The following is a 24678-nucleotide window of genomic DNA, read 5'->3' as shown; positions in this document are numbered from 1 at the left end:
GCTTTCTAAAGCACAGACCATCATCGACTTTAGTTTACAGGTGCCAGTTCAGAAATAGGCATGCCACACCCCATGTAGCGTTAAAAAGGGCTATCCATGGACTCTTGACCTGGATCTGGAAGATTTGCTGAGGACATACTGAAAACAAAAAAACACAGGGAAACAGGTTCATGCAGGAATCAGTTCATTGATGGGCAAAAGCACAACCTGGCCCTTTTGCACAAGGTAGAAGTGCTGATTTCAAGGGCTGCCCAGCATGTAAAAGCATAACTAAGGCTATGCACGACGAATTACTCAGTGCATTTGATTGTCTGTCAGTGAGTCAGCATACAGTGTCCAAGATGGTGGACGGGTCAAGATTCAACTCAAATAAAAAGTGTCAAAAAAGCAGAGATATGTACCAGTCAATCATGGAGTCAATCTGGCACCAGCTAATAAGCATAGCAGAAGAAGCCACTTTGATGGTGCTTTTGACAGAAAATATGATGCAATTCAGAGTGCTCCAGTTTAAAAATCAAAATAACTGCAGATGCTGTAAATCAGAAACAAAAACAGAAATTGCTAGAAAAGCTCAGCAGATTTGGCAGCATCTCTGGAGAGAAATCAGAGTTAACGTTTCAGGTTGAGTGACCCCTTCCTCTGAACCATTCTTGGAATCTGGGAAAATGTGTAATGAAGCACTGAAAATAAATACAGGTGAGACAGATATATTGAAAGTATACTCCTGGAGAAACCAAGCTTCTGGGCATTCTTCTTCTGAAAAATCTTGAGTTTGGTCATTATGTTGCAGATAATCTGGCTGCTGTAAATCCTCAAGCACCCTCTTGTATTAGTTCTTTCAGATCACTGCAGGATTGGGTGAAATGTGTTAGGATTTAAACTTAAGAACAAAAACAAAGTTGCTGGAAAAGCTCAACAGGCCAGGCAGCATCTGTGGAGGAGAAAACAGAGTTAATGTTTCGGGTCCGGTGACCCTTCCTCAGAACTGATGGTGGCTGGGAAAACGTCAGTTTACATACAGAAAATAGGGAAGTTGGTAGGGTAGGGAGTAAACGATAGGAAAGAGCCCAAAGAGAGAGAAAGACAGAGATACTGGGAACTGCAGATGCTGGAGAATCCGAGATAACAAAGTGTGGAGCTGGATGAACACAGCAGGCCAAGCAGCATCTTAGGAGCACAAAAGCTGATGTTTCGGGCCGAGATCCTTCATCAGAAAAAAGTTGGACAGACAAAGGAGTTGCTAACAATATCCATATCGTTGATATCCATCCCCTCTCCCCCAATGCCCACACCTCTCCCTCCCCACCCTCAACTCGCCCTCCCACCTGTCCCGCTCCCCCACCCTCCTCTCTCCCTCCCTCCCCTTCAGCATCTCCCCCACTTTACATCCACCCTCACTCCCCCTCCCCCTGCACACCCTCCCTCTGTCTCCCTCCCCGCTTCACATCCTCTCTCTCCCCCTCCTTCACATCCTGTCTCCCCCTCACCCACTTCACATCCTCCCTCTCTCCCCCTCCCACCTTCACATCCTCTCTCTCTCCCCCTCCCCACCTTCACATCCTCCCTCTCTCCCCCTCCCCCTCCCCACCTTCACATCCTCAGTCTCCCCCTCCCCCTGCACACCTTCCCTCTCTACCCCTCCCCCGTTCACACCCTCCCTCTCTCCCGCTCCCCCCTCTCTCCACCTGGCCTCTCTTTTCTCTCTCTCCCCCTCCCTCTCCCACTTCTTTCCCCTCCCCCGTTCTCACCCCTCCCCCTCTCCTCTTCACATCCTCCCGCTCTCCCCGTCCCCCCTTCACATCCTACTTCTCTCCCACTCCCCCACTTCACATCCTCTGTCTCCCGCTCCCCCATCACATCCTCTGTCTCCCGCTCCCCCATCACATCCTCTGTCTCCCTCTCCCCCATCACATTTTCTGTCCCCCCAACCCTATTCACATCCTCTGTCTTCCCCTCCTCCCCTTCACATCCTCTGTCTCCCCATCCTCCCCTTCACATCCTCTGTCTCCCCGTCACCCCTGCACACCTTCCCTCTCTCCCCCTGCACACCCTTCCTCTCTCTGCCTCCCACCCTCCCTCTCTCCCCCTTCACAACCTCCCTCACTCCCCCTCCCCCCTCTCCAGCCTCTTCCCCTCCTTCTCTCTCCCCCGCCTGCCTCCCCCTCTCCACATCCTCCCCGTCTCCCCCTGCACACCTTCCCTTTCTCCCCCTGCGCACCCACCCTCTCTCCCCCTCCCCCTTCACATCCTCCCTCGCTCCCCCTCCCCCTACAAATCCTCCCCCTTCCCCTCCATCACATCTTCCCCCTCCCCCCATCACATCCTCCCCCTCCCCATCTTCCCCCCTCCCTCCCCTCCTCCCCCCTCCCTATCCCCCTCCCGCCATCCCTCTCCCCCCATCCCTCTCCCCTCCCCCTCTCCCCCACAACCCCCTCTCCCCTCCTCTCCCTCTCCCCTCCTCCCTCTCTCACTTTCCCCCTCCCCCCTCTCTCACTTTCCCCCTCCCCCCTCCCTCTCACCTCCCCCTTCCCCCTCACCTCCCCCTTCCCCCTCACCTCCCCCTTCCCCCCTCCCTCTCCCTTCCCCCCCACCCCTCCCACTCCCTTCCCCCCCACCCCTCCCACTCCCTTCCACCCCACCCCTCCCTCTCCCTTCCCACCTCCCACTCCTTTCCCCCATCCCCCTCCCTCTCCCTCCCCCCCTCTCCCTCTCCCCTCCCTCCCCCCCTCCCTCTCCCCCTCCCTCTCCCCTTCCTCCCCCCTCTCCCTCACCCCTCCCTCCCCACCTCTCCCTCTCCCATCCCTCCCCACCTCTCCCTCTCCCCTCCCTCCTCCCTCCCCCCTCTCCCTCTCTCCTCCCTCCCTCTCTCCTCCCTCCCCCCTCTCCCTCTCCCCTCCCTCCCCCCTCTCCCTCTCCCTCTCCCCTCCCTCCCCCCCTAACCCTCTCCCCTCCCTCCCCCCCTAACCCTCTCCCCTCCCTCCCCCCTCAACCCTCTCCCCTCCCTCCCCCCCTCAACCCTCTCCCCTCCCTCCCCCACTCTCCCTCTCCCCTCCCTCCCCCTCTAACCCTCTCCCCTCCCTCCCCCTCTCCCCTCCCTCCCCCCCTCTCCCTCTCCCCTCCCTCCCCCCCTCCCTCTCCCCTCCCTCCCCCCCTAACCCTCTCCCCTCCCTCCCCCCCTAACCCTCTCCCCTCCCTCCCCCCCTAACCCTCTCCCCTCCCTCCCCCCCTAACCCTCTCCCCTCCCTCCCCCCCCCCCTCTCCCTCTCCCCTCCCTCCCTCCCCCCCCTCCCTCTCCCCCCTCCCTCCCCTCCCTCTTCCCTCCCCCTCTCCCACCCCCCTCTCCCCCTCCCCCCCACCCCACCCCTCCCCCCCACCCCTCCCCCTCCCCCCACCCCTCCCCCCACCCCTCACCCCTCCCTCTCCCCCCCACCCCTCCCCCCCACCCTCTCCCCCCCTCCCTCTCCCCCCCACCCTCTCCCCCCCTCCCTCACCCCCCCCACCCCTCCCTCTCCCCCCCACCCTCTCCCCCCGACCCTCTCCCCCCCTCCCTCACCCCCCCACCCCTCCCCCCTCCCCCTCCCCCCACCCCTCCCCCTCCCCACCCCTCCCTCTCCCCCCCACCCCTCCCTCTCCCCCCCACCCCTCCCCTCCCCCCCTCTCCCTCCCTTCCCCCCCCTCCCCTCCCTTCCCCCCCTCTCCCCTCCCTTCCCCCTCTCTCCCCTCCCTTCACCCCCTCTCCCCTCCGTTCCCCCTCTCTCCCCTCCCTTCCCCCTCTTCCACCCCAACCTCCCTCCCCCTCCCCCCAACCCCCCTCCCCTCCTTCCCCCCCAACCCTCCTCCCCTCCCTCCAACCCCCCCACCCCTCCCCCCAACCCTCCCCCCAACCCCCCCACTCCCCCCCAACCCCCCTCCCCAACCCCCCCACCCCCTCCCCCCAACCCCACCCACCCAACCCCCCCACCCAACACCCCCACCCCCTCTCCCCACCCCCCCACCCCCTCCACCCAACCCCCCCACCCCCTCCCCCCAACCCCCCACCCCCTCCCCCAACCCCCTCCCCCCACCCCCTCCCCCCAACCCCCCCACCCCCTCCCCCCAACCCCCCCACCCCCTCCCCCCAACCACCCCCCACCCCCTCCCCCCAACCCCTCCCCCGCCTCTCCCCCCAACCCCCACCCACCCCCTCCCCCGCCTCTCCCCCCCCAACCCCCCTCCCCTCCCCCGCCTCCCCCCCCACCCACCCTCCACCCCCAACCCCCCTCCCCCCCACCTCCCCCAACCCCAACCCCCCTCCCCTCACCTCCCCCAACCCCCCTCGCCCCCACCCCCCTCCCCCCCCTCTCCTCCAACCCCCCTCCCCCAACCCCCCTCCCCCCCTCTCCTCCAACCCCCCTCCCCCCCTCTCCTCCAACCCCCCTCCCCCCTCTCCTCCAACCCCCCTCCCCTCCAAACCCCTCCCCATCCACCTCCCTCCCCTCTCCGTCAACCTCCCTCCCCTCCCCCACCCCATCCACCTCCCTCCCCTCCCCCACCCCATCCACCTCCCCCCCCCACCACCACCCCATCCACCTCCCTCCCCCACCCCCACCCCATCCACCTCCCTCCCCCACCCCATCCACCTCCCTCCCCCACCCCCACCCCATCCACCTCCCTCCCCCACCACATCCACCTCCCTCCCCTCCCCCATCCACCTCCCTCCCCTCCCCCATCCACCTCCCTCCCCTCCCCCACCCCATCCACCTCCCTCCCCCACCCCATCCACCTCCCTCCCCTCCCCCACCCCATCCACCACCCTCCCGTCTCCCACCCCATCCACCTCCCTCCCCTCTCCCACCCAATCCACTGCCCTGACCCCTCCCCCCCAATCACATCCTCCCTCTCTCCCCCTCCCCCCATCACATCCTCCCTCTCTCCCCCGCCCTCCCCATCACATCCTCCCTCTCTCCCCCTCCCTCCCCATCACATCCTCCCTCTCTCTCCATCACATCCTCCCTCTCTCCCCATCACATCCTCCCTCTCTCCCCCTCCCCCCCATCACATCCTCCCTCTCTCCCCCTCCCCCACATCACATCCTCCCTCTCTCCCCCTCCCTCCCCATCACATCCTCCCTCTCTCCCCATCACATCCTCCCTCTCTCCCCCTCCCCCATCACGTCCTCCCTCTCTCCCCCTCCACCCCCATCACATCCTCCCTCTCTCCCCCTCCACCCCCATCACATCCTCCCTCTCTCCCCCCTCCACCCCCATCACATCCTCCCTCTCTCCCCCTCCCTCCCTCCCCATCACATCCTCCCTCTCTCCCCATCACATCCTCCCTCTCTCCCCCTCCCCCCCATCACATCCTCCCTCTCTCCCCCTCCCCCCCATCACATCCTCCCTCTCTCCCCCTCCCCCCCATCACATCCTACCTCTCTCCCCCTCCCCCCCATCACATCCTCCCTCTCTCCCCCTCCCCCCCATCACATCCTCCCTCTCTCCCCCTCCCCCCCATCACATCCTCCCTCTCTCCCCCTCCCCCCATCACATCCTCCCTCTCTCCCCCTCCCTCCCATCACATCCTCCCTCTCTCCCCCTCCCCCCCCATCACATCCTCCCTCTCTCCCCCTCCCCCCATCACATCCTCCCTCTCTCCCCCTCCCCCCCATCACATCCTCCCTCTCTCCCCCTCCCCCCATCACATCCTCCCTCTCTCCCCCTCCCCCCCATCACATCCTCCCTCTCTCCCCCTCCCCCCCATCACATCCTCCCTCTCTCCCCCTCCCCCCCCATCACATCCTCCCTCTCTCCCCCTCCCCCCCATCACATCCTCCCTCTCTCCCCCTCCCCCCCATCACATCCTCCCTCTCTCCCCCTCCCCCCCATCACATCCTCCCTCTCTCCCCCTCCCCCCATCACATCCTCCCTCTCTCCCCCCCATCACATCCTCCCTCTCTCCCCCTCCCCCCCATCACATCCTCCCTCACTCCCCCTCGCCCCCCATCACATCCTCCCTCTCTCCCCCTCCCCCCCATCACATCCTCCATCTCTCCCCCCCCATCACATCCTCCCTCCCCCCATCACATCCTCCCTCCCCCCCCCATCACATCCTCCCTCCCCCCCCATCACATCCTCCCTCCCCCCCCATCACATCCTCCCTCCCCCCCATCACATCCTCCCTCCCCCCCCCATCACATCCTCCCTCCCCCCCCATCACATCCTCCCTCTCTCCCCCCCCCATCACATCTTCCCTCTCTCCCCCCATCACATCCTCCCTCTCTCCCCCCCCATCACATCCTCCCTCTCTCCCCCCCATCACATCCTCCCTCTCTCCCCCCCATCACATCCTCCCTCTCTCCCCCTCCCCCCCCATCACATCCTCCCTCTCTCCCCCTCCCCCCCCATCACATCCTCCCTCTCTCCCCCCCCCCATCACATCCTCCCTCTCTCCCCCTCCCCCCCATCACATCCTCCCTCTCTCCCCCTCCCCCCCATCACATCCTCCCTCTCTCCCCCTCCCCCCCATCACATCCTCCCTCTCTCCCCCCCATCACATCCTCCCTCTCTCCCCCTCCCCCCCATCACATCCTCCCTCACTCCCCCTCGCCCCCCATCACATCCTCCCTCTCTCCCCCTCCCCCCCATCACATCCTCCATCTCTCCCCCCCATCACATCCTCCCTCCCCCCCCATCACATCCTCCCTCCCCCCCCCATCACATCCTCCCTCCCCCCCCCATCACATCCTCCCTCCCCCCCCATCACATCCTCCCTCCCCCCCCCATCACATCCTCCCTCCCCACCCATCACATCCTCCCTCCCCCCCCATCACATCCTCCCTCTCTCCCCCCCATCACATCCTCCCTCTCTCCCCCCCCATCACATCCTCCCTCCCCCCCCATCACATCCTCCCTCCCCCCCCATCACATCCTCCCTCCCCCCCCATCACATCCTCCCTCTCTCACCCCCCCCATCACATCCTCCCTCTCTCACCCCCCCCATCACATCCTCCCTCCCCCCCCCATCACATCCTCCCTCTCTCACCCCCCCCATCACATCCTCCCTCTCTCCCCCCCATCACATCCTCCCTCTCTCCCCCCCCCATCACATCCTCCCTCTCTCCCCCCCCATCACATCCTCCCTCTCTCCCCCCCCCCATCACATCCTCCCTCTCTCCCCCCCCCATCACATCCTCCCTCTCTCCCGCTCCCCCCCATCACATCCTCCCTCTCTCCCCCTCCCCCCATCACATCCTCCCTCTCTCCCCCTCCCCCCCATCACATCCTCCCTCTCTCCCCCTCCCCCCCATCACATCCTCCCTCTCTCCCCCTCCCCCCGCCATCACATCCTCCCTCTCTCCCCTCCCCCCCATCACATCCTCCCTCTCTCCCCCTCGCCCCCATCACATCCTCCATCTCTCCCCCCCCATCACATCCTCCCTCCCCCCCATCACATCCTCCCTCCCCCCCCATCACATCCTCCCTCCCCCCCCATCACATCCTCCCTCCCCCCCCATCACATCCTCCCTCTCTCCCCCCCCCATCACATCCTCCCTCTCTCCCCCCCATCACATCCTCCCTCTCTCCCCCCCATCACATCCTCCCTCTCTCCCCCCCATCACATCCTCCCTCTCTCCCCCCCATCACATCCTCCCTCTCTCCCCCTCCCCCCCATCACATCCTCCCTCTCTCCCCCTCCCCCCCCATCACATCCTCCCTCTCTCCCCCCCCCCCCATCACATCCTCCCTCTCTCCCCCCCCCCATCACATCCTCCCTCTCTCCCCCTCCCCCCCATCACATCCTCCCTCTCTCCCCCTCCCCTCCATCACATCCTCCCTCTCTCCCCCTCCCCCCCATCACATCCTCCCTCTCTCCCCCCCATCACATCCTCCCTCTCTCCCCCTCCCCCCCATCACATCCTCCCTCTCTCCCCCCCCATCACATCCTCCCTCTCTCCCCCCCATCACATCCTCCCTCTCTCCCCCCCATCACATCCTCCCTCTCTCCCCCTCCCCCCCATCACATCCTCCCTCTCTCCCCCTCCCCCCCCATCACATCCTCCCTCTCTCCCCCCCCCCCCATCACATCCTCCCTCTCTCCCCCCCCCATCACATCCTCCCTCTCTCCCCCTCCCCCCCATCACATCCTCCCTCTCTCCCCCTCCCCTCCTTCACATCCTCCCTCACTCCCCCTCCCCCCCATCACATCCTCCCTCTCTCCCCCCCATCACATCCTCCCTCTCTCCCCCCATCACATCCTCCCTCTCTCCCCCCCCATCACATCCTCCCTCTCTCCCCCCCCATCACATCCTCCCTCTCTCCCCCCCATCACATCCTCCCTCTCTCCCCCTCCCCCCCATCACATCCTCCCTCTCTCCCCCTCCCCCCCATCACATCCTCCATCTCTCCCCCCCCATCACATCCTCCCTCCCCCCCCATCACATCCTCCCTCCCCCCCCCATCACATCCTCCCTCCCCCCCCCATCACATCCTCCCTCCCCCCCCATCACATCCTCCCTCCCCCCCCATCACATCCTCCCTCTCTCCCCCCCCATCACATCCTCCCTCTCTCCCCCCATCACATCCTCCCTCTCTCCCCCCCCATCACATCCTCCCTCTCTCCCCCCCATCACATCCTCCCTCTCTCCCCCCCATCACATCCTCCCTCTCTCCCCCTCCCCCCCATCACATCCTCCCTCTCTCCCCCTCCCCCCCCATCACATCCTCCCTCTCTCCCCCCCCCATCACATCCTCCCTCTCTCCCCCTCCCCCCCATCACATCCTCCCTCTCTCCCCCTCCCCCCCATCACATCCTCCCTCTCTCCCCCTCCCCCCCATCACATCCTCCCTCTCTCCCCCCCCATCACATCCTCCCTCTCTCCCCCCATCACATCCTCCCTCTCTCCCCCCCCATCACATCCTCCCTCTCTCCCCCCCATCACATCCTCCCTCTCTCCCCCCCATCACATCCTCCCTCTCTCCCCCTCCCCCCATCACATCCTCCCTCTCTCCCCCTCCCCCCCATCACATCCTCCCTCACTCCCCCTCCCCCCATCACATCCTCCCTCTCTCCCCCTCCCCCCCATCACATCCTCCCTCTCTCCCCACCATCACATCCTCCCTCCCCCCCCATCACATCCTCCCTCCCCCCCCATCACATCCTCCCTCTCTCCCCCCCCCATCACATCCTCCCTCTCTCCCCCCCATCACATCCTCCCTCTCTCCCCCCCCCATCACATCCTCCCTCTCTCCCCCCCATCACATCCTCCCTCTCTCCCCCTCCCCCCCCCATCACATCCTCCCTCTCTCCCCCTCCCCCCATCACATCCTCCCTCACTCCCCCTCCCCCCCATCACATCCTCCCTCTCTCCCCCTCCCCCCCATCACATCCTCCCTCTCTCCCCCTCCCCCCCATCACATCCTCCCTCTCTCCCCCCCCATCACATCCTCCCTCTCTCCCCCCCCCATCACATCCTCCCTCTCTCCCCCCATCACATCCTCCCTCTCTCCCCCCCCCATCACATCCTCCCTCTCTCCCCCCCATCACATCCTCCCTCTCTCCCCCCCATCACATCCTCCCTCTCTCCCCCTCCCCCCCATCACATCCTCCCTCTCTCCCCCTCCCCCCCCATCACATCCTCCCTCACTCCCCCTCCCCCCATCACATCCTCCCTCTCTCCCCCTCCCCCCCATCACATCCTCCCTCTCTCCCCCCCATCACATCCTCCCTCCCCCCCCATCACATCCTCCCTCCCCCCCCATCACATCCTCCCTCTCTCCCCCCCCATCACATCCTCCCTCTCTCCCCCCCATCACATCCTCCCTCTCTCCCCCCCCCATCACATCCTCCCTCTCTCCCCCCCATCACATCCTCCCTCTCTCCCCCTCCCCCCCCATCACATCCTCCCTCACTCCCCCTCCCCCCCATCACATCCTCCCTCTCTCCCCCTCCCCCCCATCACATCCTCCCTCTCTCCCCCTCCCCCCCATCACATCCTCCCTCTCTCCCCCTCCCCCCATCACATCCTCCCTCCCCCTCCCCCCCATCACATCCTCCCTCCCATCACATCCTCCCTCTCTCCCCCCCCATCACATCCTCCCTCCCCCCCCATCACATCCTCCCTCTCTCCCCTCCCCCCATCACATCCTCCCTCTCCCCCCCCTCCCCCCCTCTCCCCCCCCCTCCCCCCCTCTCTCCCCCTCCCCCCCCTCCCCCCCCTCCCCCCCTCTCTCCCCCTCCCCCCCCTCCCCCCTCTCTCCCCCTCCCTCCTCTCTCCCCCTCCCCCCCCTCCCCCCTCTCTCCCCCTCCCTCCTCTCTCCCCCTCCCCCCTCTCTCCCCCTCCCCCCTCTCTCCCCCTCCCCCTTCCCCTTCCCCTTCACTCTCTGTCCCTCTCCCTTCCCCCGACAGGTTGATCACATTCATTCACAATCTCAGTTTGTTGGAGCGGGAGACGCGGGGACGCGCTGACGTCTTTACCGGACGTCGGCGGGGTGACGCAGCGCGGCGGGGCCGCCCGGTCTGTGAGGAGAAGGAAGCGGCGGAGGAACAGGGCTAGGAGAGGCGCCGACAGACAGTCAGGGAGCGGGGCGTAGAGCACCGCCAGAGAGACCACACGGACACCGGGCGCCCAGGGGAGCGGAGCCGGACAGCGTGAGTCACTCACCGTCTACTGGCCGTGCTGTAAGTCTCCTTGCCTCCAACACCACCACCACCCCCTCCCCCTCAGTGGGGGCCCGGGCTTCTCTCTGCGGCCTAGTTGCCGGCCCCTGGGCGGTGGGTGGTTTCGGGCATACAGCTGTCCCTTCCGTCCGCGGCCGGGCCGAGCCGCGCCTGTGGTTTAGCGGTTGATCCGGCGCCGTGCCGTCTGTTCTTGCCTCTCTGGATTGAAACTAGTGGGTGGGGAGTGCTCCCACCCGCCCTGGCTCCTGGAACTGTGCTGCCTGGCTCTTGTCTGGCATTGCACCTGTTTTCATTTCGGCTGCTTCATTGTCGCGCAAAGCGTGGCGCGGTCTGACATTCCTTCACTAAGTAACGTAGCGGGGCGGCCTCTCCAGTGTGTCTCACATACTCGCAACCGTATGATAATCAGGGCATGCTGCCCAAACGCTAAAAAGACAGTGCAATAGAAGATATCACCTCCCTTCAAAATAACTGCAGTAAGAGGCATTTCTCCTCCGTCGACACAGTTAATGTAAAATCATTTTATTTGCACTCTGCAGGTGCACTCTCCAGGGCAATGGAGATAATCTCAATGGTCAGATAGGCTGCGGTGTTTTACCTCTCGGGTTACGATTGACCTCAAGAGTTGTTCTGTTTTTTGATGTTTCATTTGCAGATTGAAAATTTCATGGTGCAAAATTCAGAAACGTCAGTTCAAAATTTGTAGAGTGTTGTTTAAGTAGGAACCACAATTTTATTTTGGACTCTCAAAACGTTCTCAATTTTGGTTACTTGGAGAGTTAAAAATCAACTCCAAAGAATATATGTGAGCAACTAATTTTAACAACTAAATTATCTTAATATTTTGTATTCCAGACAACTGTCAACTTTTTTTTGTTCTTTGCTAGAAGTGTAGAGTTGGAATGATTTGGATTCAAAGACTTATTGAAGGGGTAGTTTGTAATTTTGTTATCTACTAGGTGAGTTTGGAGTTTTTCCTTCAAATTCTGCTAGATTTTTGAAGAGTAATATGCATATGAATGCTTTGAAGCTGGAACTTGTCTTTGTACATTTATTTAAGTAAAAAAGAAGTTTGGACATTTTTAAAAAATATATAATCTTTTTGCATACTGCCTTATCTATTGACAATGCAAGAAACTGGACATCAGTCTCTACCAATACTCAATTTGCGGGGAAATTCTGCAGCTTTGTTTGAGCTGGAGCGTTAAGTCTTTATAAAATTGTATTTCTTATATTTAGATTGTGATGTTTATATTGTAGAATTAAGATTTGCAAGAACGGCGAATGACTATTGCTAAACCTGTCTTTGGATTTTAATGTTGACAAATGATAACATGGTTGATAAATGAAACACAGTTCCTTTGTTTGGTAACTGCAAGGGCTTGCATTGACCTGTGTTGCAGAACATTTGTGCTGCTGTTTCAAAAGCATATTTTCTTCCCCAAAACTTCTTCCCTCTGTGTATATGCGACCTGTTTAAGGCTTGTTCAGTTTTTCTAGTTTGAGGTTCTTGCAGATCAGACTTTTTTTTGGAAGATATCCTGATATCTCTCTCATGGGTCAAGTGAGGGAGAATTCAAGGTGTAGTCCTGTTTTGCCACTTTGTGGTATAGTGTGAATGTATTCCAATGGTATGTTGTATAAGTAAACAATGACCAAACAAGTCAACTTGATTAGCTACAGTTACAAATTGTTGACTTCAATTCCATTGCAGTGATAAGTGTTGACAAAATTACTGGTACAGATTTATTCAACTGCAGCATTATTTCAATATGAAGTCCATATTTATTGCCCGGTTATATATCTGGTATCTGTTGATATTTATATCAGACTTTTTTTTGATGTTTATTTTCTACTATGTCAACCTACAAATAAAACTAAATGTCCTTGTGATCATCACTTGCACTTTTCAGGATGAATGATAACAATGTATTTTACGAATCTCTGCATTGGTAAAATGACAGCGACGTTTAGACTTTAAGAAATTTTGTACACTTGCGATCCTAAATAAGTGTTTAGTGTTTTCCTACAATAGCTGCTTCCTGTTTACTGGAGATTTATCCATATACATGTATGTTGTAAAAGCTATGAATTTGCCTCTGTTCACAATGCTTCATTTGTTTTCCACAATGTTTGGTGCTTCAAATGCCACTTATGTGTCAGTTATATTGCTTTATAAATTTAGATTGAGCCAGCAGGGCTCCAGAAACCTCTTTGGTAATGGCAACAAATATAGGCTAGTTGGAAACTGTATAAAAGGTTGCTAGGGTCAATTTTTAATTATACTTGGTTATTTGACCTGATTAGTGTATTTATTAATTGCATTTTATTAATGTACTAGTTTCATACTGGAAGATATTCTGAAATCTTGCATTTCAGTTGAAATTTATCCTTGTGAACTATTGGGGAGAAACTACCATAGTTGATGGATAAAGCAAAGCATAAAACTTGATGCTTGCTCTAGGCTTATCATTCAAGTTGTTGACACTATAGCTGCATTATTTGGAATTTTTTTGAGTTCATCATTTCCTCGACTCTAACTGTTCTGAAATATTCATGCTACAGGATCTAAATGATCAGAAATGCAAATAACAGGATGGTGATGGAGTGAGATGATTAGTGTTAATTGCAAGCTGGCTTGTTACTCATTTTTCAGTTTGTCGGCTTTGAGTGGAATTTTCCAACTGTTGAGATTTGGGGAGAAGAGCTGCATTCTTCAGTTCCAGAAGTTATGTAACTAATTTAATATGCATCTATTCTCATTACAGTAGCCAAAAATAGAAAGTGATTAACTCATCTCTAGCTATTTGGCAATTTTATTTAACATTTTAAGTGAGATAAAAGCTGATAATTTTGTTTTGATGCCAGGAAACTCAATCTCAGAGTAAGTTGAAACCTATAAAGGCACCTTTAGAAATTTTTTTATTCATTCACGGGATGAGGGCATTGCTGGCTAGGCTAATGTTCACTGCCCTTCCCATTCCTTATTGCCCAGAGGACAGTTAAGAGTTAACCATGTTGCTGTTGGTCTGGAGTCACATGTAGGGAAGACCAGGTAAGGACGGCAGTTTCCTTCCGTAAAGGACATTACTGACTCAGATGGGGTTTTCTGACAATTGACGGTGGATTCGTGGTCACCAGTAATTCCAGATGTTTTTTCTGTTGGAATTCAAACCCGAATCACCAGAACATTATATCTGTCTCTGGATTAACAGTCTAGTCATAATACCACAATGCCATCGCCTCTGTTGCAATTAAGTTTACCTTAGCAATGTTGTACCAGTCATTCCCTCTGGTGAGAAATTCTCCAATAGAAAAATAAGCAAAATAGTTGTCACAAGCAATCATTTTGCAAATATTTTGAACCCAAGTTTGGATAAGCTTGGAAGTATGTGAATTGTTTACAAAGGAAACTGTATCTGTCTGAATGTAGTGTTTTAGCTTTGGTCAAATTTTTATCACCCAAAATTGTGGAACCAATACGTGATTAAATTTGTTGAACTGGTAAATGTTGACTTTTTTTTGATATTTTTTCCAACTTATTTTTGGCTTCCTTCTCCTTCCACTCTGGAAAGATACACTTCTAGCTGAAATAGTTACACAAGCATGTGCCACCTTCTCCTTGAATATATTCATACTTGAATGTAGACCATAAACTGTTATTGGAATATAGCCATCTGTGGATACTTGGCTAAAATGGAGAATGAGAGTTAGAAACTGGCTGTTTGCTGTCATCATACTGATGACGCAGCTTAATGTACAATGGTAGAACACTTGGCTAACTTGATGTCATTTGCTGATTCAGGAGCTCAGCTTTGTCGTCACGCAAGGGCTACTCACATGTACTTCCTGAGCCATCATAGAGTGCTATTTGAATTCTAGTGAAATCAGTGAAAGACTTCTTTTGCAGTTGGCTTTGAAGGCCATTAAACCCAAACCTTTTACTTTTGTCTCATGTTATTGTAGTTCCTTTAGCTTGGTGAGATCGGACTTGCAATTTGGAGGCATCTGTTCAAATTAACTGTGGCAGCTGAGATTGTTTCAATGAAATAAAATCTGGAATTTAAAGAAAGCTAGTATTACATCAGCGATAGTGAACATAGACATTCCAGATTGTCACAGAACCATCAGGTTCGCTTTTGCATTTTGTGGATCTGGTCTGTCTTTTGACTCCAGACCAACGGCAGTGTCGTTGACTTCTTCACTGCATTTACATATTCAAGAAGGTGGCATAAAGACTGTTAGAGATGGCCAGTAATTAGGAACCTTGGTCGTGAACGCATCCTTTGGGTGGGGTGGGATAAGTCACCTGAAGTTGCTGCGGTTTTTTTTGAGAAATGGTTGAAAATGTATTGTACTGAGGTAACTTGTATGACTATAAGAACATGATACCCAGTGCTAAATAAACAATTATTTTACTCTGACAATTGCTTCACATAACTAGATTAGAATGGCTGGTGCTGCAAATTGGTTGTGTCACTTGGAGTTTTGATCACAATATTATTCAGTTTTGATCATAGCAATCAGTAAGGACATGTTTTATATAGCAGTTTATCATTGTCTAAGACATTCAGGCCTGAAGTACCTTATGGTTATACAGAGGAAGATCATGTGAACAGTTATTTATGATCTTCTGTCTTATGTTTGATACTCTGTTATGCCATGTAATCTTTGTTAACTATGCTTAGTCACATTTTGCATCATGTTGACTGAACTGAACACAACAGAACAAACATCAATGGTGCAGAAAAACAAGAGGCTGAGTAGGATTGCCCACTTGTGCTATTGGCTGAAAATGTTTCACCTTAGCTTTCTCATATTTTTTCCCAATATGCCATTTTGGATTCAAACACATGACCCTAGACCATTAGCCAGGGATTTTGGGTTACTTGTCCAGTGACATTATTGCCGTGCCCAGCTTACCCATTTGCCCTGACCTCACCAGAGTTGAAGGTGGTGATTCTTAAGGGTCCTTTTTTTTTTGCTTAATTGACCTTCTGTTCTTGATTGGTGTGGCTACAGTTTTTTTTCCTCTCACCTTTTGATCATATGCCTCCTGCTTAACCATGTTGATGGTGTTCCTGTGCTGTCGATGACGTGGTATTGTAAAGAATGTATGACACTGTTGTGCTTGCCGAGCTGGGAAGTTTGATAGCAGTGGTTTTTCTCATCTGTGCGTATTGAAACCAAGGACATCTGGTCATGCCGTTGGACCAGTCAAATATAGGACAGCCAGGGAATTCTTGGAGGCTTGGCGTTCATTCATATACACATTGAATTAGACCCGATATCCTGACCATTACAATGCACAGGCGGAACCGGCACCTACTGCAAGCAGCAAAAACCAGACCATATAAATTTGAACCGGCACAAGACACCAGCTGCGCCCCACAGCACTGAAGATGTCACCTAGTAAGGGGACAAAATGCCTGTTATTAAACCTCCCAGCTTGGTAAACACTCCAACATCTACAATGAGCGCACAAGCTACAAATCTTCAACTCAAACCTTGAATGTCTGGCACTGCCCCTGTTCAAGGTTTTCTATTAAAACAAAAATTCCAGCTTAATAGGGATGATAGATATGCTAACTCCAAGCTATGGAGGTTACATTTCTATTATTCATGAGTCCCAGTGCCTTGTGAATGCATTGATGGATATCAGTGTGTCTGCTGGTAGTAGCTTGTTGTCTAATGGAGGATGCCTTCATTCTGAGGACCTCCTTTCCAAAAGAAGTGGTTGCTCATAACAGTGCTGTTGCGGATACATGTCTGTGACCAGTTGAGGATGAAGTCACGTAGGTAATAACCTCCTGTTGGTACTAGTAGTTTGGAACTTGACGTGCAGTTATGTCCTTTAGGACTTAGCTGGCTTGATTGGTTGTGACATCAACAATTTTTGGATATTGAAGTCCCCAGCCCTGTGTACGTTTTGTCCCCTTGCTTCTTTCATTGCTGCTTCAAAGTAATTTGTATCCAGAGAGAGTATTCTTTTTCATTGTTTTGACCTCAGCTCGGAAGCCTGAAGTCAAATGTTGAGGGTGCTCAGAGCAATACCATTTTCGTTGGTGAACCTGTCAGTAAGAGAGCATTTATCGGTTGAATTTTGGGATTTCGGTTGACATTTATGCCTGGAGTATGTTTTCCCAACCTGGGACAGCAGCCCTGAATGCTGAAGAGAAACTAACTTAATTGGATTGAGATTACCTGAGTTTCATCTGATATAAATCTTAGCCTTTTGGACAGCCTGTTGTCAGTATAAGATGGCAGCAGAATAGGGCTGTTCCATTCTATCGTTTCTCTCTTTTTTTTCTTTTTCGGTCTTATTTTCCTTTTTACAAACCTTGTGAAGAACTTGGAGCGGTATTGGCGAAATGAACCAGCGTGGAGTCGTGGCGGAGGAATTAGATGTGAGTTTGGGTTCCCTGCGACTTCTACATTGACGAGCTGGGCCCGGCCCCAACTCATGGCTGCTGTGGCAGAGGCAAGTTTGGGTTCCCTGTAGCATTTGCATCCAGCACAGACTCATGGATCCGAAGAAAGGGAATTCATGGAATGTTTGCAGGATGGCTTTTTGGAACAGCTTGTGATGGAGCCCACAAGGGAGCAGGCTATTCTGAACTTAGTGCTATGTAATGAGCCAGACTTTATAAAAGACCTTAAAGTAAGTGGACACTTAGGGGCAGCGATCATAATATGGTAGCGTTCAGTCTGCACTTTGAAAGAGAGAAGGCAAAATCGGATGTAATGTTGTTACAGTTAAATAAAGGTAATTACAGGGGCATGAGAGAGGAATTGACGAAAATCAACTGGAAGCAGAGCCTAGTGGGGGAAGACAGTAGAGCGACAATGGCAGGAGTTTCTGGGTGTAATTGAGAACACAGTACAGAGATTCATCACAAAGAAAAGAGAGATTATTCGGGGTGGGATTAGGCAGCCATAGCTGACAAAGGAAGTCAGGAAATATATCAAAGAAAAAGAGAGAGCCTATAAAGTGGCCAAGAGCAGTGGAAAGTCAGAAGATTGGGAAGGCTACAAAAACAACCAGAGGATAACAAAGAGAGCAATAAGGAAGGAGAGGATCAAATATGAAGGTAGGCTAGCTAGTAATATTAGAAATGACCGTAAAAGCTTCTTTCAATACATAAGAAACAAACGAGAGGCAAAAGTAGATATTGGGCCACTCCAAATTGAATCTGGAAGGCTAGTGATGGGAGATAAGGAAATAGCTGAAGAACTTAAGTATTCTGCGTCAGTATTCACAGTGGAAGACATGAGTAGTATGCCAACAATTAGGGTGAACCAGGGAGCAGAGTTGAGTATGGTAGGCATTACAAAAGAGAAAGTGCTAGAAAAGCTAAAAGGTTGAAAAATTGATAAATTTCCTGGCCCCAATGGGCTACATCCTAGAGTTCTAAGGGAGGTGGCTGAGGAAATAGCGGAGGCTTTCGTCGTGATTTTTTAAAAGTCACTGGAGTCAGGGAAAGTCCCAGATGATTGGAAAATTGCTGTTGTAACCCCATTGTTTAAGAAAGGATCAAGGCAAAAGATGGAAAATTATAGGCCGATTAGCCTAACCTTGGTTGTTGGTAAAATTCTAGAATCCATTGTCAAGGATGAGATTTCTAAATTCCTGGAACTGCAGGGTCAGATTAGGACAAGTCAGTATGGATTTAGTAAGGGGAGGTTGTGCCTGACAAACCTGTTAGAATTCGTTGAAGAGGTAACGAGTATGTTAGACCAGGGAAACCCAGTTGATGTTATCTATCTAGACTTGCAAAAGGCCTTTGATAAAGTGCCTCACGGGAGGCTGCTGAGCAAGGTGAGGGCCCATGGTGTTCGAGGTGAGCTACTGGCTTGGATTGAGGATTGGCTGTCTGACAGAAGGCAGAGAGTTGGGATAAAAGGCTCTTTTTTGGAATGGCAACTGGTGGCGAGTGGTGTCCCGCAGGGTTCAGTGTTGGGGCCACAGCAGTTCACCTTATATATTAATGATCTGGATGAAGGGACTGGGGGCATTCTGGCGAAGTTTGCCGATGATACAAAGATGGGTGGACAGGCAGGTAGTTCTGAGGAGGTGGGGAAGCTGCAGGAAGATTTAGACAGTTTAGGAGAGTGGTCCAGGAAATGGCTGATGAAATTCAGTGTGAGCAAATGTGTGGTTTTGCACTTTGGAAAAAAGAATACAGGCATGAACTATTTTCGAAATGGTGAGATAATTCACAAATCAGAAGTACAAAGGGATCTGGGAGTGTTGGTCCAGGATTCTCTAAAGGTTAACTTGCAGGTAGAGTCCGTAATTAAGAAAGCGAATGTAATGTTGTCGTTTATCTCAAGAGGGTTGGAATATAAAAGCAGCGATGTGCTTCTGAGACTTTATAAAGCTCTAGTTAGTCCCCATTTAGAAAGCTGTGTCCAATTTTGGGCCCCACACCTCAGGAAGGACATACTGGCCCTGGAGCGTGTCCAGTGGAGATTCATACGGATGATCCCTGGAATGGTAGGTTTAACGTATGATGAACGGCTAAGGATCCTGGGATTGTAATCATTAGAGTTTAGAAGGTTGAGGGGAGATCTAATAGAAACTTGCAAGATAATGTATGGTTTGTAAGGGGTGGACACTGGGAAATTGTTTCCGTTAGGTGGGGAGACTAGGACCCATGGGCACAGCCTTAAAATTAGAGGGGGTAAATTTAAAACTGAAATGAGACGATATTTGTTCAGCCAGCGAGTGGTGGGCTTGTGAAATTGATTTCCATAGAGTGCAGTGGAGGCCGGGACGTTGGATGCCTTCAAGACAGCGATCGACAAATTCTTGATCTCACAAGGAATCAAGGGCTACGGGGAGAGTGCAGGAAAGTGGAGTTGAAATGTCCATCAGCCATGATTTAAATGGCGGAGTGGACTTGTTGGGCCGAATGGCCTTACTTCCACTCCTATGTCTTATGGTCTTATGGAGGCAGAGGTGAGTTTGGACCCAGTATGAGATCCAGTATCAGTGGCAGCTGCATTGGTGAGGTGGGTGAGAGTGGACTCTTGGTGGCAGTGGCAGAGTTGTGATGGGCCCATGTGTGACCTGGAAGCATTGTTGACGGCTGCATTGGTGAACTCCCGTGAGGCAAAAACATTGATGGAGCTGAGATGGCAACTCTTGTTGTGGTATCACGGCAAGGAGACTCATCGCTGGCTGCTTCAGACCCATGTTTGAGCGCTTAACAAGAACAACTGTCAAGTTGAACCTTATTTCTTTATTTTTCTGTCTTTATATTTTGTTTTGATTTATTTTTCACTGTTTTAAGGTGGTGCTGTAGTGTGGCAACACAATACAAGTGACAATAAACAAATCAAATCAAAAATATTGTGCATAGTGGTTGTTCCAAAACTCTGATTCTGCCACAAGAGTGGACTGGAATCGTGTAGATAAGGTAAAGGTGACTGATTCCCTATCCTGAAGCAAATTCATGTACATTTTTTAACAATAGTCTAGGAGCTTTTCATCATTGTTTCCTGGTCCACAAATTAGTAGATTTATTGCATTCAGCACCGTTTACAATGATAATCTGAAAAAGTACTGAACCAAGGCGACATAACTCTTCCTGTATAATTGTTTGGTAAGCACATAACAATCAAACTGACTTTTAAAAAAAATTTAATTAACCAAAGAATAATTCTAGGAAAGGTGTGCTCACTCATTCTCTAATGTTTGATTTAACATTGGCACATTATTTCAGAGTTAATCCTTAAATTTTGTCTTGCAAATTTGATTCTGTCGTCTTCTACCTGCAGACTGAAGACTGCATTTTTTTTCCATGTTGGTAAGTATAGTAAATATGAATGACAGGTATATCTATTTTGAATAAGAGCTCAAAGGTTAGTGTAACGCTTCAATAACAAGTTAGAATTGTGGAGAATAAGACCCAATGTAAGAGTAACAAAAACAATTACATTGCAGTCAGTGCCATAATATTGAGATAAGTAAGCTAGTTAATAAACAACACATTCGCTTAAAAGTGTTTGCCCAGTTCCAGAATGCACATATTGTGGGTAGCAGCAGATTAACATGGATAATTACCATAACCAGTGGATTATGTTAGCTTCTTGATTTTTATTACTTTCTGAGCCAAGGGTATTGCTATCACAGTTGGCGTTTCTTGACCATTTTCATTCAGCTTTTGAAGGTGATGGTCAGTTGTTGATTTGTGTTTCAAGTTCTCTCTCTCTCTCCAAAGCTATTAGGTAGGAATTTTCAGTTCAGTGAAGAATATTTCCAAGTCATGATGTTTTGTGACTTGGAGAAAAACCAAGTTGGTGTGTTAACAAGTACCTTTTGCCTTGGTTCTCATCGGCAGTATATCTTGTAGATTGTTCCCACCCTGTAGTCATGCTGTGCTGAAGGTGAAAAACAAACTTGCATTACAGTGTTGCCTTTCATTGTCTGAGGATATTCCAAAATGACTTTAGTGTCTCTGAATATAATGCATCCAATTTGTGCATTGCATTGTTATACAGTCAAGGTAATTGGACTATTTTTAAGTCAGTTTGCTGCCGGGAATGCAAATTGGAGTTAATGATGAAATGCTGATCGAGCAGATAATTCTGTCCTGGATGGTGTCAAGCTTCTTGGTTTTTTTTTTGGAATTATACACATCCCAGCAAATGGATAGCATTCTCTTGCACTCACTTATGCCTTGTTGGATGGTGAACAAAACTTTTGAATTGAGTAGGTGAGTAACTCCCCGTTGAATTCCCACCTTCTGATCTGTTCTTTTAGCCGTAATAGTGGTGTGGCTGGTCCAGTTAAGTTGCTAGAAAATGGTCACCCCCGCCCCACGGTGCTTGAGTGATTTGGCAATGATAAATGTTAAGAGGACATGGTTAGCTGATCACTGCTTGGCAATAGTGAATGCCTGGCACTTGTATGGAACAAGTGTGGTTTGTCACTTGTCCAAGACTAGATTCTTTTGCTGCATGAGCTTTGCCTGCTTCATGAAGAATGGCTGGTAGCACTGAATACTGAATTTGTTAGAAGACACCTGTGCTTTTGACCTTGGGAAAATAATCAAAGTTGTGTGATGTGGAGGTGCTGCTGTTGGACTGGCGTGGACAAAGTGAAATATCATATTGACAGGCAAATCCCATTCCCATACCCATGAAGACGGCCTCAACCGTGATCTTGGGTTCATGTCACACTACAGGTGACCCCACAACACTACTCTGTAAAATATTCCTTACTGCCCTGCTTTGATAGCATCACTGCTCTTACTCTTCTGCATGTGCTGTTGCGCACTGGCACCCTGATTCTCTCTCTCTCTCACGCACATTCTCGCGCGCTCTCTCTCGCACTCGCGCGCTCTCTCTCTCTCTCGCACTCGCGCGCTCTCTCTCTCTCTCGCACTCGCGCGCGCTCTCTCTCTCTCGCACTCGCGCGCGCTCTCTCTCTCTCGCACTCGCGCGCTCTCTCTCTCGCACTCGCGCGCGCTCTCTCTCTCTCGCACTCGCGCGCGCTCTCTCTCTCTCGCACTCGCGCGCGCTCTCTCTCTCTCGCACTCGCGCGCGCTCTCTCTCTCTCGCACTCGCGCGCGCTCTCTCTCTCTCGCACTCGCGCGCGCTCTCTCTCTCTCGCACTCGCGCGCGCTCTCTCTCTCTCGCACTCGCGCGCGCTCTCTCTCTCTCGCACTCGCGCGCGCTCTCTCTCTCTCGCACTCGCGCGCGCTCTCTCTCTCTCGCACTCGCGCGCGCTCTCTCTCTCTCGCACTCGCGCGCGCTCTCTCTCTCTCGCACTCGCGCGCGCTCTCTCTCTCTCGCACTCGCGCGCGCTCTCTCTCTCTCGCACTCGCGCGCGCGCTCTCTCTCTCGCACTCGCGCGCGCGCTCTCTCTCTCGCACTCGCGCGCGCGCTCTCTCTCTCGCACTCGCGCGCGCGCTCTCTCTCTCGCACTCGCGCGCGCGCTCTCTCTCGCACTCTCCCCTGCGTGTGCCCATGTGTTCTCCCTGTCGTGCTCTCCAGCGCTCATGTGCTGTCCCTGTCTCGCTCACGCATATATCTAAGGGGTGAATCATTTCATCCAAGATGTTTATCCATTTGCAGATACATTCTATTTTGTTCCAAAAAACATACAATTTACAGTCAGTCAGTCAATGTGGCATTTTATAAATTCCTGCTTTTGGAATAAAACCAGCCTAATTCCTGATTTGGAGGCAGATTCTGAATTAGGCCTCACACCTTCAATTTGCTGTCTGACCTGAGATGTCTCTTTTTGTATGTCTGCCTGATTGAAGTTTGGAAAGTTAGGTAGATGCTTATAAAACCTTTAATTACCTCCAGGTAGTGGCTCGAAACAGGTTCTGGAATTTGCATCTTAATCAATTGAAACTTGTATCTCCTTCCTAATAATTCTCTATCAATGACTTTGTTCAGTCCACTGCTAGCAGTTGTATGATCCTTTGATCGTTCTGCCTATAAACTGTCTATGTGCCCTCTCTCACTGCGCCTGATGCAGGAGCAGTGCTCCGAAAGCTTGTGATTTCAAACAAGCCCATTGGACTGTAACCTGGTGTCATGTGATTTTTAACTTTGAAATTGTGTGATGGTTTAACCTAGGTGACTACCTTGAGCTTCCCCTAGTAACTTCAGCAGTGGTTCTTTTGTCAAGGTACGACTTCAGCCAGCAGAGATTCTTCCTCCAGTTGCCATAAACTTCTTAAACATAATTTTGTACTGGTCCATGGATATGAAGGCATTGGACTGATACTTTCATTTTGTTTCACACCTGACCCTCAGTCTTTTCAGCTTACCTATGTATTGGTCAAGGCTGTAATGTGGTAAAACCCAACCCTGCTCATTGTCAAGCAGATTTAGTTCATTTTTCATTTAGAAATTCTTTGGAATTTCTGAAGAAGGGTCCCAACCCCAAATGTCAATTCTCCTGCTCTGCTGGCTGGCCTGCTTTGTTCCTTCACCTCCACACTGTACTGCCTCTAACTCTGACTCTAGAATCTGCAGTTCTTGCTATCAACTGTGGCTTTTCTGATTAACAATAAGCCAATTAATTAGCAGTTGGCATTATGGGGAGGTGAAGGCATAGTGCTATTTTCACTGGACTCTTAATCTACTGACCTTCTGGTTCACTAATGTCCTTTACGGAAGGAAATTGCCATGCTTGCCTGGTCTGGACTACATGTGACTTCAGACCAACCGTAGTGGGGTTGGCTTTTTAACTGCCCTCTGAGATGGGCTATAAATGTACACTTGAACAATTGTCCTTGATGGTGGGTAGAAACCAATGTTATAACTGTACTATAAGAACTTGGTCAAAGATTCAGCTCAATCTTGAACACAGGTTTTATGTTGGAACGATGGGGCTCCTCATTTACTATATACACGTGCTCAGCTGTTCGTATAATATATGCACTGAATCAAATTGGCAGAAGTCCAGCTTCTTCGATGGTTGGGACTCGAAATGAGGCCAGGATGGATCATACCCATTTGGAAATGTTAACATTGCAGGAGTCATGACTTGAGAATCTTTCTTCTGAATGGTTTCTTTTTGATATTCCTCATTGAGTACCTAAAAGCCAATCTGAAAATTGCTAAATTTGCAATCTGCCATTTAAACTGAAAAGCAGTATGGTTGGTACATCAGTTTGCTGTAAAGGGCTGATAAAGTATTTAAATATAAATTCATAGACGAATCAAGGCACCAGCTGAAGAAAAGTGCTTCTGCCAATTTCAGACTTTTATAGGTTTGTCAGCAAATCTTTATAGAGTGTTTTCAGCCTACTGATTTCCCTATGTGAAGATTTTTTAAAAATGTAGAGAAATTAGGTGAAGGAAGTATTTTTAACCAGTCGTTCTGTTATGCTTTGTGTCCTCACTGCATACTGAAAAGATACTCCTAATGTTCAAAAGTAATTTTTTTTATCAAACCTAGTCAGTGTAGTTGTGAAGGTGGAACTGTAAAAGTCCACAGCTAAACCAATAGGAAACCACTTCTTTCCAAGTGGCTTCAACAGCTGAGGTGCATTTTTT

The 24678-nt window shown here is 52.1% G+C and overlaps 1 protein-coding gene across 8 annotated transcripts in view; it reads left to right on the top strand.

Annotated features, from left to right (window-relative positions):
* Positions 1-10452: 10452 nt before the first annotated feature.
* Positions 10453-24678, top strand: part of cab39 (calcium binding protein 39) — a 69175-nt gene continuing 54949 nt past the window's right edge. For 3 of the 8 annotated variants that reach the window (XM_048541601.2, XM_048541599.2, XM_048541600.2), the window contains exon 1: positions 10453-10623. The gene's annotated coding sequence lies outside the window, so the exon portion shown is untranslated. Of the gene's footprint in view, positions 10654-11508; positions 11613-24678 lie in introns of all 8 variants that reach the window. The other 5 variants (XM_048541598.2, XM_048541593.2, XM_048541594.2 and 2 more) reach the window with 3 other exon arrangements.

Source organism: Stegostoma tigrinum, chromosome 14, assembly GCF_030684315.1.
Source record: "Stegostoma tigrinum isolate sSteTig4 chromosome 14, sSteTig4.hap1, whole genome shotgun sequence".
NCBI classification, from domain to species: domain Eukaryota; kingdom Metazoa; phylum Chordata; class Chondrichthyes; order Orectolobiformes; family Stegostomatidae; genus Stegostoma; species Stegostoma tigrinum.
Note: the sequence above shows the minus strand (reverse complement) of the source record. Positions and strands in the feature narration are given on the sequence as shown.